The sequence below is a fragment of the Lactuca sativa genome, chromosome 2 (genome assembly GCF_002870075.4).
Source record: "Lactuca sativa cultivar Salinas chromosome 2, Lsat_Salinas_v11, whole genome shotgun sequence".
Taxonomy (NCBI): Eukaryota; Viridiplantae; Streptophyta; class Magnoliopsida; order Asterales; family Asteraceae; genus Lactuca; species Lactuca sativa.
Genome location: NC_056624.2, coordinates 110073460 through 110089700, shown reverse-complemented (window position 1 = coordinate 110089700; position 16241 = coordinate 110073460).

The following is a 16241-nucleotide window of genomic DNA, read 5'->3' as shown; positions in this document are numbered from 1 at the left end:
TAGTGATCTTTTCACTTAATCTTTAAAGGTAAAAACTATATTTTTGTTAATGATAGTTACACTTGGGAAAATTACACACGTTTACGAGAAATGAACGTATAGAACAGTTTGGTCTTGGTAGAAGACTACATTGAGAACAGTTAGGTCTTGGTAGAAGACACCCTTATATAATAGTAGGAATCATAGGGATTGCTAGATTTTTTCAAACGTTTACAGTTGTTTTACAAACATTTTTATACTTACTGTTCATTTACATTTTTCCATACTTACAGTTCATAAACTTACAAACTTTTTCATACAAAGTAAGACACTAAAATACTTATGATCTCACCAGCTTTAAAGCTGATACTCGCTTTCAAAATTACTTGTATCCTCAGGTCATCATAGACAGGTACTGATGCAAGGATTAGTGAAGATGGAGCTCGTTGAAGACTCATCTTTCATTTTGATTTATGCTTTAGTGTTTATCAAAATTTGACAGAACACAATTGTATAATATTTATATTATTAATGCAATGGATGATGTTGTTGCTTGTTTACTACTTTTCATTGTTGTGATACTGTACATGACGTCCTCCGCCCCGGAACATTTCCCCCGTTCTTGATTATGGGGTGTGACAGGTATGTGCTGATAAACGATATTGAATTGCTTGGCAACTTTGATTCCAAAAGTTTTTGTCTTGTACGTTTTGTATCTTATTTTTGTTTTTCTTAAATTTGTTCATATTTTTTCCTCTATGCACAAATTTAGGGGGAGAATAAAAAAAAACAAAAAAAAGTCAGAAAATTAAAAAAATCCAAAAATATGTTTATTTTTGTTTTTATTTCTTTTTCAGAAAAAGCAAAAGTCCAAAAATATTTTATTTTTACTTTTGAGTGTATTTTATTTTTATTTTTATTTCTTAGTTATTTCTATTATGTGCTAAGTTTATTTTTACTTTTATTTTTTATCTCAGAGTTTTGTTTGTCTTAAAAAGCGAATTTAAAAGGAAGAAGAGACTCATGGAGATTGTATCGGAATTTTCTGAGCAAGGAGAAGAAGCTTGGAAAGGAGTTGATGGTTATTACTCTTCACACTATTTCCACAAGGAATTGAAGGATTGAAATTGTACAAACTGTCAGTTAGGCAGTATCTTTCTAAGAATTGTCGTATTTAAGGAATTAAAAGTCAAAAACTGTATAGATGTCATGGAACCAGGGTGATGCACCTCGTAAGGCACGATTATCGTTGAACGTCTCGCCAAGGGCCAAGTTAACTTGTTTAACTTGAAAAGCTGCATTGAGATCTTTGATCTAGGATATACAGGGGCTAACATAAAAACCCTTGGGTTTCTTCATTGAGACCCAACATCTGCCCATGCTCTGCCTTCCTCTTTCCTATGTGCTCCAAATCAATCTCCTGTTCCTATGACCTGGATAGCATGTCGTCCAGAGTCGGGCAGGTAGAAAAAATAATGAACTCTCTGATTTCAGATCTCTACATATCATGATATCATGTCTTCCTCATCTCCTCATCTGCCGCATAATGGGGTGCCAAAAAAACTCTCTCTCTCTAAACTTGACGGTGATCTCCGCCATAGTATTAGTTGCCTGCCTTATGTCTAGAAACTCTCTAGCTAATTGTTGCACCTCGACAACTGGTGCAAACTTTGCTCGAAACTAGGTCACAAAATCTGGTCAGGTCATGGCCTCAATGGTCGGGGCTCCCAAAGTATATATGACTTCCTCCTACCAATCTCGAGCTCGCTCCTTCATATATCTTGTAGCGAACCTCACATTCGATCCCTCAGGGTAGAAACTCATCATCTGGGCACACTGAATGTCAGCTATCCAACACCTGGTTGCAATGGTTTCCTTCACCCCAAAGAAATCTGGTCCCCCACAACCCTTGAAATCCTTGAAGGAGAGAATGGGGGCCCTAAACTGGCTAGCGGCCAAATTGGCCTTGAAGATCTGAAGGTGATCCTCCATCAGCTTGATGATACTTTCCTTAATTGACCCGAACATCACTAGGGTCGCATCAAGGATGCCTCTAGTAACCTCAGATGTAATCAACTCGTGTAGCCTCTCATCAATCGGTTTGGTGGTCGTACCCGAACCAAATCTTGATCCTGAACCCCCTGCTTCATGACGTATCACTACCATACTGAAACATGACCACATAAACAATTAGAAATATATACGAGAAGGTTCACACTATCGAGAACTCTAGATTCATCGTGGTCTTTTTGGTCTCAGGTATAAATCATGTGCTTCTAGTAGTACGGGCCCAATACTACCTTCCACACTTATTTATACCCTCCTCAAGGACTACCCCGACTCCTCCAAATCGCTCTTCCCAGCTAGTACATTCCTCATAATATAAGGCGTCCTACACACCAATACATCTCTCAAGGATTTCCTAGGACTCCCTTCCTCACACCTCTCTGCTATCTGATGCAAAAAGAAACTTTCACTAATACCACCTAACTAATACATGAACATAATTACATACTATCATTACTAGATAATTCTTTGAATGAAATGTCCCACATCATAATGGTTGGACACAAACAAGAGCTGCATAATACAGTTAAACCTATCCTTCTAAAATTATCCAATCACAATAATATGCAACCCAACGCATTCCTTCGCTAATTAGTGGGGTTAGTTGTAGCACCTTGTCTCCAGTCATTTCACAATTTAGGGTCGTGACGCAAAGACCAGGTATCTTGTGGCTTTGTTCTTCGGGTAAGGGGAAGTTTAGACCCATTTGAATGTAGGTAATGTAGATTGTGTGGTCCGAGTGTTTGGTTGTGCTTTAGAGTCAAAGGGTAAAATGGGAAATGGTGTTTTAGGCTTCTTTAATGAATTATGGATTTTTAGTTCTATGTGTTTTAATTCAAAAGTATTTGCTAGGGTTGTAAAGCTCCTCAAAACCTTTCTATGGATATAAAGATCGTCGATATTGGAGTTGAAACGAAGAAGTTATGACTGCTTGAAGTTTGGATGGTTTTTGGTTAAGTTGAGTATGTTGGGCATACGTGGGAAGTACGTTGGGCATATGCAATCAGTTCCCAAACCCTGTTTTCGTGGTTTGAGCCGTGTTTATGCTCCTTAACTCCACAAAAACCATTCCAATCTCAACCTCCATGTAACACCTGATTCCCTGTACGCATTAAATTTAAGCATTTCTGTACTTTCTCTGGGACTCGACGAGTTGGTGGCCCAACTCGTTGAGTAGGTTCGTGATCCGCGGGCATTTTAAGTGACCTACTCGAAGAGTCGGGAGACTAACTCCGCGAGTAGTTGCTGTTTGAGGGAATCCCTAAATCTGAGGGTTTGCACCTCTAATGGAGTCACAAACACCACTAAGCAACTTGTATGAAGAGGGAGGAGAGAGGAGGCACCAAAAAATGGCTGGAAACCCTAAAGGAAGTGTTGTCCACGTTTCTGGGGCTTAAGGGTCATTTATATACATGTAGGCTATTAGGGTTTACAACTAGGAAACCCTAATATGGTTGCTTAAGCCCTAAGCAGCCCATGGGCTACTTTAACATATCCCTTGGACGATTTCTAATGGGCTTCCCATAGAATTCGTCCAACCTATATTTTATTAGGAGATTCATAGCCCAAGTATAATTATCTTATAATTACAACTCCAGTCACCTAAGTTTAATTAATCTCTTTTAGCCACAAAATTAATTCTTAATTAATCATTGACTAATATTAATTAAACAATATGATTTCTCCTTTAATATATTAATCTCATAATATATTAATAAATCATAATTAAACCTTTCTCCTTAATTCATCCTACATATTGCTATGGTGAAGGCAACCCAAAAGGACCATGCTCATAATCGGGTCAAGTACATACCAAAATAGTTATGGAATTAGACACTAATCCAATAATCTCCCACTTGGATAAGTCTAGTAACCATATACACAAGCATAATCCGATTAGCAATCGTAGCTCTCAAAGACGCTGTCAATTCGAGTTTTTAGCCCTCTACCACTGTTACGAAACGTAGAAAATCCATAACTTCTTCATATGAGGTCCAATTTGGGCGATCTTTTTATGTACGTTTACAGCTTAACAAACTCTACAACTTTTGTTTAGATACTTAAGGCTAAAATGCACTTTATTGTAATTTCACTTTTTACGTTAAATAGTGTTTTACTGGGTGTGTCGTAAATATTTGACTTGTTTTAAGTTTCTTCAATATAACCCGGTTGCGAATGTTCTTTATGTTTTTGGAAACCTTGACACGATATCTAACATTTGATGTATCCCAATTTAGGTATTTGAACACTTTATTTTTGAGGTTAATTTCGTTGGTTCCAAATAATTTTCGTTGTATTTGACTTTTGAGTGTTACATTGCTCTTGGAAAAATATAGGGTTGTCACATCATCCCCCCGTTAGAGGGAATTTCGTCCCGAAATTGAATCTAAGATAGAGTTTATAGGTTAGGAAAAAGATGTGGGTACTTTTGTTTCATCTGATCCTCGCGTTCCCAGGTGTACTCAGGTCCTCTCTTGGCGTTCCAGCGGACCTTTACAATAGGTATGCAGCTCTGTTTAGTCCTTTTAATTTCCCGATCCATTATCTCTATTGGTTCTTCTACGGATTGGAGATTCTCATTTATTGCAATTTCGTCTAGAGGGATAACAAGGGTCTCATCAGACAAGCACTTCTTTAGGTTTGATACGTGAAAGGTAGGGTGTACGTTGTGGAGTTCCTGGGGTAATCGAAGTTTGTAAGCCACCGGACCGATCCTGGCAAGGATCTCGAATGGTCCGATGTATCTTGGGTTCAGTTTCCCATGCTTTCCGAAGCGTATTAATCCCTTCCAGGGCGAGACTTTTAGTAGGACTCGGTCTCCAACCTGGAATTCTAAGGGTTTACGTCTTTTATCCGCGTAACTCTTTTTTCTGTCCCTTGATGCTTTCAGTCGCCCCCAAATCTGAACAATCTTTTCCGTAGGTTCCCTTGGATTTTTGGCCCAGTGAGTGTGTTGTCTGTTGCTTGTCCTTTTGCTAGTTGTGTGTCCCCTACTTCAGCCCTGCACAGAGGTGATCTGCATTTACGGCCATAGAGGGCTTCGAACGGGGCAGCCTTGATACTAGTGTGGTAGCTATTATTGTACGAGAACTCGACCAAGGGTAGATGGGTGTCCCATGCTTTGCCAAAATCGATTACGCAAGATCTCAAAATATCTTCTAGGGTTTGTATGGTTCTCTCACTCTGGCTGTCGGTTTGTGGGTGATAAGCAGTACTCATGTCTAGTCTTGTTCCTAGAGATTTTTGTAGCGACTGCCAGAACCTTGAGGTGAATCTACTATCTCAGTCCGAGATAATGGATATGGGCACACCATGAAGTCGTACAACCTCTCTGAGGTATGTTCTAGTTAGTTTCTCCAATTTATCCGTCTCTTTGATTGGTAGGAAGTGCGCTGATTTAGTTAACCTGTCGACGATCACCCAGATGGTGTCGAGTCCGCTTGTCGTCTTGTGTAGTTTGGTTATGAAATCCATGGTTATCCGTTCCCACTTCCATTCGGGTATTTCTGGTTGTTGCAACAATCCTGAGGGCTTTTGGTATTCTACCTTGATTCTGGCGCACGTCAGGCATTTACTCACGTAGGTAGCAATTTCGGCTTTCATGTTCGGCCACCAGTATAGTTTCTTGGGGTCGAGATACATCTTATCGGAGCCAGGATGTATGGAGTATCGTGTCTTATGGGCTTCGTTCATGATGACTTCTCTGAATCCACCAAACTTCGGCGTCCAGATCTGATCCATGAAGTAATGAACTCCATCATTCTTGACTTCAAGCTTCTTATCCATTCCCCTTAAGGCTTCCCCTGCCACATTTTTAGATTTTAAGGCTTCTATTTGGGCTTCCTTGATTTGCATGGACAGGTGTGAATGGATTGTCATGGTTAGAGACTTCGCTCTACGGCCCGAGTATTCCCTCCGGCTGAGTGCGTCGGCCACCACATTAGCTTTTCCGGGATGATATCGAATTTCGCATTCGTAATCATTTAGTAGTTCTACCCACCGTCTTTGTCTCATGTTGAGTTCTTTCTGATTGAGGATATGTTGGAGGCTTTTATGATCGGTGAAGATTGTACATTTCGTGCCGTAGAGATAGTGCCTCCATATCTTTAGAGCGAAGATGACTGCTCCTAGCTCGAGATCGTGCGTTGTGTAGTTTACTTTGCGCGTCTTTAGTTGCCTTGAGGCGTAGGCGATGACCTTCCCTCGTTGCATCAGGACACACCCAAGTCCTTGGTTTGACGCATCACATTAGACCACGAAGTCCTCCGTTCCTTCTGGTAAGGTTAGGATGGGCGCACTACATAAGTCTCACTTTAGTGTCTGAAACGCGAGGTCTTGTTTTTCTCCTCAGTCGAAGGTTACACTCTTCTGAGTTAAGGTGGTAAGTGGCTTAGCAATCTTCGAAAATTTTTGTATAAACCTTCGGTAATACCTGGCGAGTCGCAAAAATTGCCGGATTTTTGTAGGGGTTCTTGGAGTCGTCCAACTCTCTTTTGCCTTGATCTTAGAAGGATACACGTGTATCCCCTCCTTGCTTACTACATGGCCTAGGAAATCTATCTCCCGAATCGAAAATTCACACTTTGAAAATTTTGCATATAGCTTCTCTGCCCGCAATGTTTCCAAAACTTGGCGGAGGTGTTGGCTGTGTTCTTCCTGGCTTCTTGAATAGATGAGTATATCATCTATGAACACGAGCAAGAATTTATCCAAGAAGGGACGACATACTCGGTTCATCAAGTCCATGAACACTACTGGTGCATTTGTTAATCCAAAGGGCATCACTACAAACTCGTAGTGACCATAGCGTGTTCGGAAAGCCGTTTTGGGGATGTCTCCTTCTAGTACTCACAGTTGGTGATAACCAGACCTTAGATCGATCTTGGAGAAATAGCTTGCTCCCTGAAGTTGGTCGAACAGATCGTCTATGCGCGGTAGGGGATATCGGTTCTTGATCGTGAGTTTGTTCAGCTCCCGGTAGTCGATGCAAATGCGAAAAGATCCATCCTTCTTCTTCACGAATAGGACCGGTGCTCCCCATGGTGAGAAGCTCGGTCTGATGAAGCCCTTGCTCAGCAGTTCGTTTATTTGGCTAGACAGTTCCTGCATCTCGGCTGGGGATAGACGGTAAGGCGAATTTGCTACTGGAGTAGCTCCGGGGATTAAGTCGATTCTGAACTCGACTTGGCGTTCTGGTGGAGTTCCTGGAAGATCTTCTGGGAAGATGTCTGGGAAGTTGCAGACTTCTAGAATGTCTTTAATGTTCTTTGGCTCTTGGTTCTGGTCTACTACGTGGGCTAGAAAGGCATGATATTCCTTGCGATGATATTTTTGTGCTTTAACACAGGAGATGATTTGTAAATTTGAACTAGGTTTGTCTCCATATATGACAAGAGTTTTGCTGTTTGGTAGATTGAGGCGAATGGCCCTTTCGTGACAAAGTATATCGACATGGTGAAGGCTTAACCAGTCCATACCAATGATGACATCAAAAATTCTTATTGAAATGGGCATAAGATCGATTTGAAACAAGTGTTCGTTTAAATTTAATGTGCAACCTACGTACATATCGCTTGTGCTTTCCGTTTTACCGTTTTCCATTTCTATAGTGAATATTTTATTTAATGGTTGGGGTTTTTGATTAAGTAGGTGTTTGAATTTATGACTCACAAAACTTCTCTCTGCACCGCAGTGAAAGAGTATGCATGCATAAATGTTGTCGAGGATAAACATACCTGTAACCACCGTGGGATCAACTATTGCTTCATTCTGACCTATAGTCAGCACTCTCCCAATACCGCCAACATTCTTTGCTTTGGGGCAATCCCTCTTGAAGTGCCCAGTTTCTCCACACCCATAACATGCCTGGCTTATCCCAGTACTAGGAACTTGAGTGATTGGTCGCGCCGGTGCCTTATAGAAACGGGCAGTGTGCGCTTTCCTGTCGAAGTTTTTACAGTGCATATCACGGCAATTACCGTGGTGATGGTAGTTGCATTTGCTGCACTTTGGCAGGTTCCCAACATATTGTTTTGTGGGGGCAGGGGTAGCAGGAGTTGTAGTGGGAGCAGTAGTGGCATGAACCGCCATTGTTTGTTTCTTTGAAGGTTCTTGCGAAGTATGCCGGTTTCTCTTGTTCTAGAATTTATTCTTGCTAGTGTAGTTGGCATTGTTATCGTTGTTGTTGTTGTTCCCTTTTGTTGGTTCAGTGACGATAGCCGTGACTCCTTGACAGACACCATGATCAACGAGAGATTGCGCCAGTTCCTTGGCGTTGTCGAAGGTCATGGGTTTGGAGGCTAACACACTTCCCCGAAGTTGGGGTGATAGTCCCCAGATGTACCTCTCCACCTTTTGGCTTTCCAGGATCAACATCCCTGGGCAAAGTATTATTAAGTCGCTAAATCTGTTGGTATAGCCTGCGATGTCCGAGCCTACCATCGTAAGGCCCCACAGATCCTGTTCGAGCTTCTAAATCTCGCCTCATGGGCAGTACTCTCGTAGGAGCATTCGTTTCAGGTTCTCCCAACCCATAGAGTTCGCCACCACTAGGGTTAGTGCCTTGACGTGGCCGTTCCACCATGTCAGGGCTCGTTCAGAGAAAGTAAAAGCAGCAAATTTTACTTTGCTTACTTCAGGGCATGCGCAAATTTCGAATACAACTTCCTTTTTCTCTATCCATTGGGATAGAGCCATCACTCCCCCAGTCCTATAAAAGGGAATAGGTTTTCCGTTGGTGAAGTCCTTGTAAGTACATACCCCGGAACAGCCTTGGCTTTGGCCATTTGTAAAGCTGTTTATTCCTCCTCCTGACCCGTTGTTGCTCATTTGGGCCATCGCTACGGTTACAACGGCTGTTACAGCAGTTTGGAACATAATTCCATCCATAGTTGGAGGGGGTGGTGGAGGTGGTGTTGGAGTTGAGTTTCTGCATGCTGATCTACGAGGAGGCATGTTCTAGTAAAGAAATAAAAATGAACACTATAAGTTTCTAATGTTTTGACAATCGTGTACTAGAGTGTTAGTTGTATCTTGTAATTTGTTTTGACTTTAGTTTATGGTTTCAAATTAGGTATAACAATTTAGTTATTCCCATAAGTTTCTAGAGGTATGTAAAGAAGTACTTCATATTTATATATATATATGTCACATATATTAGGAAAATTTGATCTATCTAGAGGTCTCCGATTACAAGTACAAAGGAAATAAGAGAAAAACTTTATCCGAGGTCCTATTTTATATAAAAATTGTTGGAGTTGAGCAAGTTCTACTTGCGGCGTGTGGTACGTTTGGAGCTAGACTCGGCATCCGACTGCTTGACTCCCATTAGGCACCTTTCAGGAACTGCTTGTTGTTCCTTCATCTATCTTATTTCTGCTAGTGTTGTCACCATTTGATTATGAAGCGTCCCTGTGTAGAGTTGGGTATTTTCGTGTAGTCCTTCCAGACGACGGATGTTTGCGGCGTTACCCTGTGTAGTAGCATTGATCTCGCGAACTCTGGCCGCTTGCTTGTCCGCATGGTTGTTCTGGGTAGCTATAGTGCCCACAATAACGGGAAGCACTCGATATGCTGAGCCTCCCCCACTGACATTGTAAAAATCTCGACACATGCCGAAAGGAGGGCATACACCTAGTTGGCGGTTCCAGTAGTAGAGATGGCTTCCCCAGATGGGGATGGGTCCTGGGTGATGTGGTCTGACTTCGAGAGGATGAGGAGCGGGAGGGTCGATTACTTCCGGCTCGGAGTCTGTCCCACTAGTAAATTCTTATTCCTCCTCGACCTCCTCGTCGACTTCAAATTCCTCTCCGACTTCAACTTCGAATTCTTCTTCGACTTCCTCTTCGATTTCCTCCGAGCGTTCCTCCGGGTCTTCTTCTATCCATCCGTCGTTGCCTTGGTTTGGGTAGTAGGGATCTCCCGGTAAATGAAATCCGACCATTTGTCTGTACTAGGATAGAGGTATGAGAATTTTATAAGAAAAGAAATTTCTATTTAACGGCATCCTATGTTTAACTATATCTTATGGTGTGCAAGTTTTTCATTGTACTATTATTTTATAGCAATACTCCTATAGTATTTCAAATTGGCGAATCTAAAATAATTTTATTTGGTAAGTTTTTGGCTTGTTGTCCACTAAGACCATTCCTCGATGTATGTTGGTCAAATCTAGGATAAATATAGTTGATCAGGCAACATTTATTATCGATTTGATTACATACCCCGAGGCCCAATCGTAGTGTCGCAACTTTCCTTAATACTTTTTAGAAAAACCTTGTCATGATGCGAGACTGATACATGCAAGTAAAAATGTATATATTTAAAAGAATATATATTATTTATGAAAATGTTTTGTCAGAGGGTTTTTGGTCCCCTTTGTATTTATAGTTTGTATATCTTATGTGGTTCGATATACTTAGTTCACTATAAACAATGCTCTGATACCAATCTGTCACACCCCCAAACCAGAATGGCGGAAACATTTGGGGGTGGATGACTTCACGTAGTATCATAACAATTGAAAATTGTAAAGAAAGTAACACAACCATCATACATATAATAAAAACGTACATTGTTGCGTTATACATGTTTCCAAAAGAATATTACAATATGATGATGTAAATGTTTAATAATAAACGTCTTTAGCGTTCATTCAAGTTTGGGAGTTTGATTCACCAGAAAAATTTGCTAGACCAGCACGCCAAATCGTTGCTGATTCAGCAAATTGGTGAGATCAATGAGGGTCACGTCGTGATCCATCATATAGTACTCTCTAACGAACTCTATATATGATTCAGTAAATGACTGAAGAATCCAGTCAACAGCCAACTCAATTGAAATCTCAACAGCCAACATGCTTAAACTATCAATGTGTGATTCGTCTTTAAGACGTGTGCACACATAAGTTTCCCATCTTCGTGTTTACTTGCCAAAAGGGCTTGAGTGAGCTTGAACTTTTCAAGCCTTTGAACTTGTGGGTCGGGGAGAACAATTGGAGGAGGTGGAGGAAGTGATGCATGACTCTCATTTCCTTGATCGTATCTCGGAACGTCATCTTCATTTGGATAGCTTGTTCCAAAGGATTTGGGAAGACCATTGTAAGATTCAGACATCTACAAAACGGGAGAAAATTCAAGTTAATTTGAATGAGTCCTTAATAAAACACCCAAATGAGTTATTAAGGCTAGGATCCAACATAATATTCTACAACCTAGAAGAGGGATGACGTAATCTAGTTTCAGAATATTTGAAGGTAGGTAAATGACGATTTACCAATTTCCACCATGAAAAACGAATAAGAAGTTTAAGTTTTAAATGAATTGAAACTCCTAGATATTTTGAGATTCATTGAACTTTTCAATGGCATGTTTAATCTTGATTATGCCCTATTATTTGTGACTGGGATGCCGAGGATCACAAACAAGGTGTGAATAACCATACGAATCACGTGGTGCACCCAATGCTACTATCACCTAATCAATGTGCCGGTTAGCCACACACACTCCATTGATCTATGATAAACATTGAGCCACCCTTCGCCACCAATTTCATCCCCAAATTAGTGCGCCGGTTAACCACACACGGTCCACTAACGTTTGACAAAGGTACGAAGTATAATTCCATGGGTTAGCATACAATTTCACATTTTGCCTATAGTAACTATGATTTGGGAATTTGTATATGCATTTAGTTACTTTGTACTTCATTATACTTATAATGGAAGGTTTCTGTCCTATCCTACCCGTTCGGATAACGACCATCCACTAGTGAAGAGTGCGGTGGGTAAGAGTGGATACCCATTCAATCTCCATTTTATAGGCAATTTCCTTAAACACCCCTTATAGACCAGCTTCGTGAATGAGGCCTACTAACGGTAAGACTGACTGTTTACTCATACATATAAATAATATTAGACTTTTAATGTTATATATAGTATAGGGTGTATTTTACACTTTTAAAATACTAGGTGGTTCAATTTAGTAAATCATACTTTTAATTTAATTAAATGTAAACCAAAACTTTATGGGTTTATTAAATCTCTTTTAATTATACACTTTAATTAATTAATAAAACCATAAGGGTGTTATTTGAACTTTTCAATTTACTAGGGTTTAAGAATTTAACATTTCAAAATCAAACTTTAATCATCTTTTAAATTCCAAAACTTGAGGGCAAGTTTTGACACATTTCAAAACATTAGGGTTTATACTTTAAATATTTCAAAATTAAACTTTTAATCAAAAAAATTTAACTTCCAAAACTTGAGGGCAAGTTTTTAAACTTTTCAAAACATTAGGGTTTAACTTATTCAAATTTCAAAAACAAAACTTTTAAGTTCAAATTTAAACTATAAAACCTAAAGGGTGCAATTTGAAACTATTCAAACAAGGCAATTATGTAATTTTGACCTAGTTAAAAATCTTACAGGATAATTCATCATATAACTCAAATAATTAAACATTATCTTATAAGGTAAAAAATATTTGATTAAATGGTAATTATCTACTATTTTGGTAAGGATATTCACCCAAAATCAATAAAAATCGGATTTTATTAATTAAAAACGTTTATAGTAAGTATCCCAAGCCAAAACAGCAAGAAAATCGCGAAAAAAATGCTGCCAGAACCTCGGACTCGCCGAGTCAGCCCGACTCGCTGACTCGGACAAGCAGAAGCCAAAAATTTCGTTTTCCAAGCATAAAAATGGTCAACCAAGCATCAAATTCACTAACAAACAACCCTAGGCTCTAATACCACTCATGTATTTTGTGCAAAACATCATTCCTATGGTGTACATGCAAACCCTAATAGCTTTTGGATCTAGTTTGTCTAATGAACATGTAATTGAATATCCAAAGCTATAAACCCTAGATCTAGCATACAATTAATCATATTAACATAAAATAGAGTTTAGATCTAACCTTAGATTAGTATATAGCAGTAACAATCAATCCTTAGCTTTAGAAAGCTTAGTGCCTCAAGTGCTGCACCTCTAATGGAGTCACAAACACCACTTAGCAACTTGGATGAAGAGGGAGGAGAGAGGAGGCACCAAAAAAACGGTTGGAAACCCTAAAGGAAGTGTTGTCCATGTTTTTGGGGCTTAAGGGTCCTTTATATACATGTAGGCTATTAGGGTTTACAACTAGGAAACCCTAATCTGGCTGCTTAAGCCCTAAGCAGCCCATGGACTCCTTTAACATATCCCTTGGATGATTTCTAATGGGCTTCCCATAGAATTCGTCCAACCTATATTTTATTAGGTGATCCATAGCCCAATTATAATTATCTTATAATTACAACTCCAGTCCCCTAAGTTTAATTAATCTCTTTTAGCCACAAAATTAATTCTTAATTAATTCTTGACTAATATTAATTAAACAATATGATTTCTCCTTTAATATATTATTCTCATAATATATTAATAAATGATGATTAAACCTTTCTCCTTAATTCATCCTACATATTGCTATGGTGAAGGCAACCCAAATGGATCATGCTCATAATCGGGTCAAGTACATACCAAAATAGTTATAGACTTAGACACTAATACAACAGTATTGACCACCAAATCCTTTCTGTGGATGGACTAGTTGTTTGGGAAGAAAGTCCCGTAGATGCTTAGACACGTAAAGGGACTTGGGAATCATGGGACTCGGCGAGTGTATGAACAGACTCGGCGAGTCCAAGGAAATCTCCTAACCGTTGAAGATGGACTCAACGAGTTCTTCATACAAATCGACGAGTCATAGACTGGACACGTTCTTATGAGGGAGATGAACTCGCCGAGTTGAAGGAAGAACTCGACGAGTCTGATGAAGATGGTCCCGATGGTTTGAATGAAGGAGAACTCGACGAGTTCTTGCTAGACTCGACGAGTGAAGTCGGGGTTGGATCGTGTTAGTGGAGCATGGACTCGACGAGTTGGTAGACCAACTCGACGAGTCAGATCAACTAGGTGTTGACTTTGACTGGTTATGGTATTGACTCTGGTTAGGGTCATATGTAGACATGGCAATTTCAGACACGAAGACACGAATCTGTGAGAGACACGACACGACACGAATACACGACACGAATACACGACACGAATATATCTTAAAAATTGAGATAAAGCTTATTTCTCATCGTGTAATCGTATCGTGTCAAATTTGTGGCTGACACGTTTTCATGACACGAATACACGAATTGCCAGGTCTAGTCATATGTTTTGTTTGATGACTTAAGAATTGTCGTGTAGGGATTGAGGAGTCGAGGAGAGTCGCTCTTCGCACAGAGGACGGTTTAGACACTACATGACATTGAGGTGAGTTACCTTCCACTAGGGGTGGGTCTAAGGCCACAATGCCGACCCACCAACTGGGGTATTTAGTAGATAATTGTCTTTGTGATAATTATCTTGGTTTGGTTATGTGATTTGGTCATGAGATATGCCTGCGTGATATGAAATCTGTGTCAGTGGTAGTGATAAGGAATAGTCTTTCCCTGGCATAGGTTGTTAGGACCAAGGGGTAGGTCAGTACCCCGATATGCCTGACTGCATGTTTATCTCTTGTTATTTTATGCTAGTGGTAGGGGTGAAATATTCCCCAGTTATCGGTTGAAAGATACCGATGGTAGTTACCAGTTGAAAGATACCGATGGCAGTTACCAGTTGAAAGATACCGATGGCGGTTACCGATTGAAAGATACAAATGATAGTTACCGGTTGAAAGATACTGATGGTAGTAACCGGTTGAAAGATACCGATGATATTATATGGTATGCGGTATGATGGGGGAACTCACTAAGCTTTGTGCTTACAGTTTTTAGTTTTGGTTTCAGGTACCTCTTCGTCAAAGGGGAAGGAGTCGGCGGTGTAGCAGCGCATCACCCAGTCACATGGTTTCCACTTTGGGTTTCTGGGATTGTACTCTGATTTTTCATTACTTTTGATGTTATGGTTTTAAGACATCACACTATGGTTTTATGTATTGACATAATTTTAGCAATGTCTTGATAAGTTATTTTATAAACCTCTTAATTAAAAATTAAATTTTTGGCATTGAGTTTTGGGATGTTACAAGTTGGTATTAGAGCCTTGGTTTGAGGGATTCGAACACACCCTCGGGGGTGTCTGGACTCAAACCGAGAGACTAAAAGATTTTTCAAGGAAAACAGTTCTAAAATTTTAAGTTAAGGAATTCTAAGAAAAGACAAGGTGTGTGATGTGTGCGACCGGCCGAGCTCAAGTAGGTTTTCCCCAAGATACCCATACTTGTTATGTTATGTGTATGATTCATGATTTTGTGAATTGCATGCTAGAGTAGGGCCAAAGATCTAGAGGATGCCTTGAATGCCTATTGTATGAGCTATATGCTAGGACTGTTTAGTCAGCGGTAGGATAGCCTAATTAGGTTATGTCTGATGTGGTTACTCGATGCACGAATGCTGCTTGCTTTGTGCTTAAGGGGTCTTGGATAACTTTAAATAAGTAATGAGCGGATATGTTACAGTATTTTCGAGCTAGTTAGGGAAGGGAAGTAGGGACTCTTAGTGCCGCTGATGGCGGAGAGTAGGTCGGAGAGTGCCCTAGGAAAGCCTAGGACGAGATTAGTAGGACAGGGTATCGGTAGAGGGACTTGGTGAAGTCGAAGCAACCCTTGAGGAAAGTACAGATAGATATGGAAGGTAGTATGGGCCCGTACTACTGGAAGAAGTGGATCTGTACTCGAGTCAAGGAGGGTCGAGATGGAACCAGGAAACTTGGAGAGTGTGTGAGACCTCTTGGGAGTATGTATGATCCTAACGTTTGTGAGTTTATTTTCAGTATGGAAATCACACGACATGGAGCAGGAAGATCAGGTTTAGGATCAGGATCAGGATCAGGCTCGAGTGCAGGATCCGGACAGGTTGATGACGAGTTACGCGATTTCATCGCATCTGAGATCATGAGAGGTATCCTTGATGCGACCCCATTCATTTTCGGGTTGATCAAGGATGGGATTGTTGAGCTGATGGAGGATCGCCTCTGGGCATTCAGGAGGGATCTAGCGTCTAGCCAGACGGGTACGCGCACACTATCCTTCAACGAATTCCGAGGGATTGGTGCGCCAGATTTTCATGGGGTGAAGGACCCTATTGCTGCCAGGAGATAGATCACAGACATTGAGTCTGTGCAGTTGACGAGCTTCTGCCTGGAAGGGTCGAAGGTC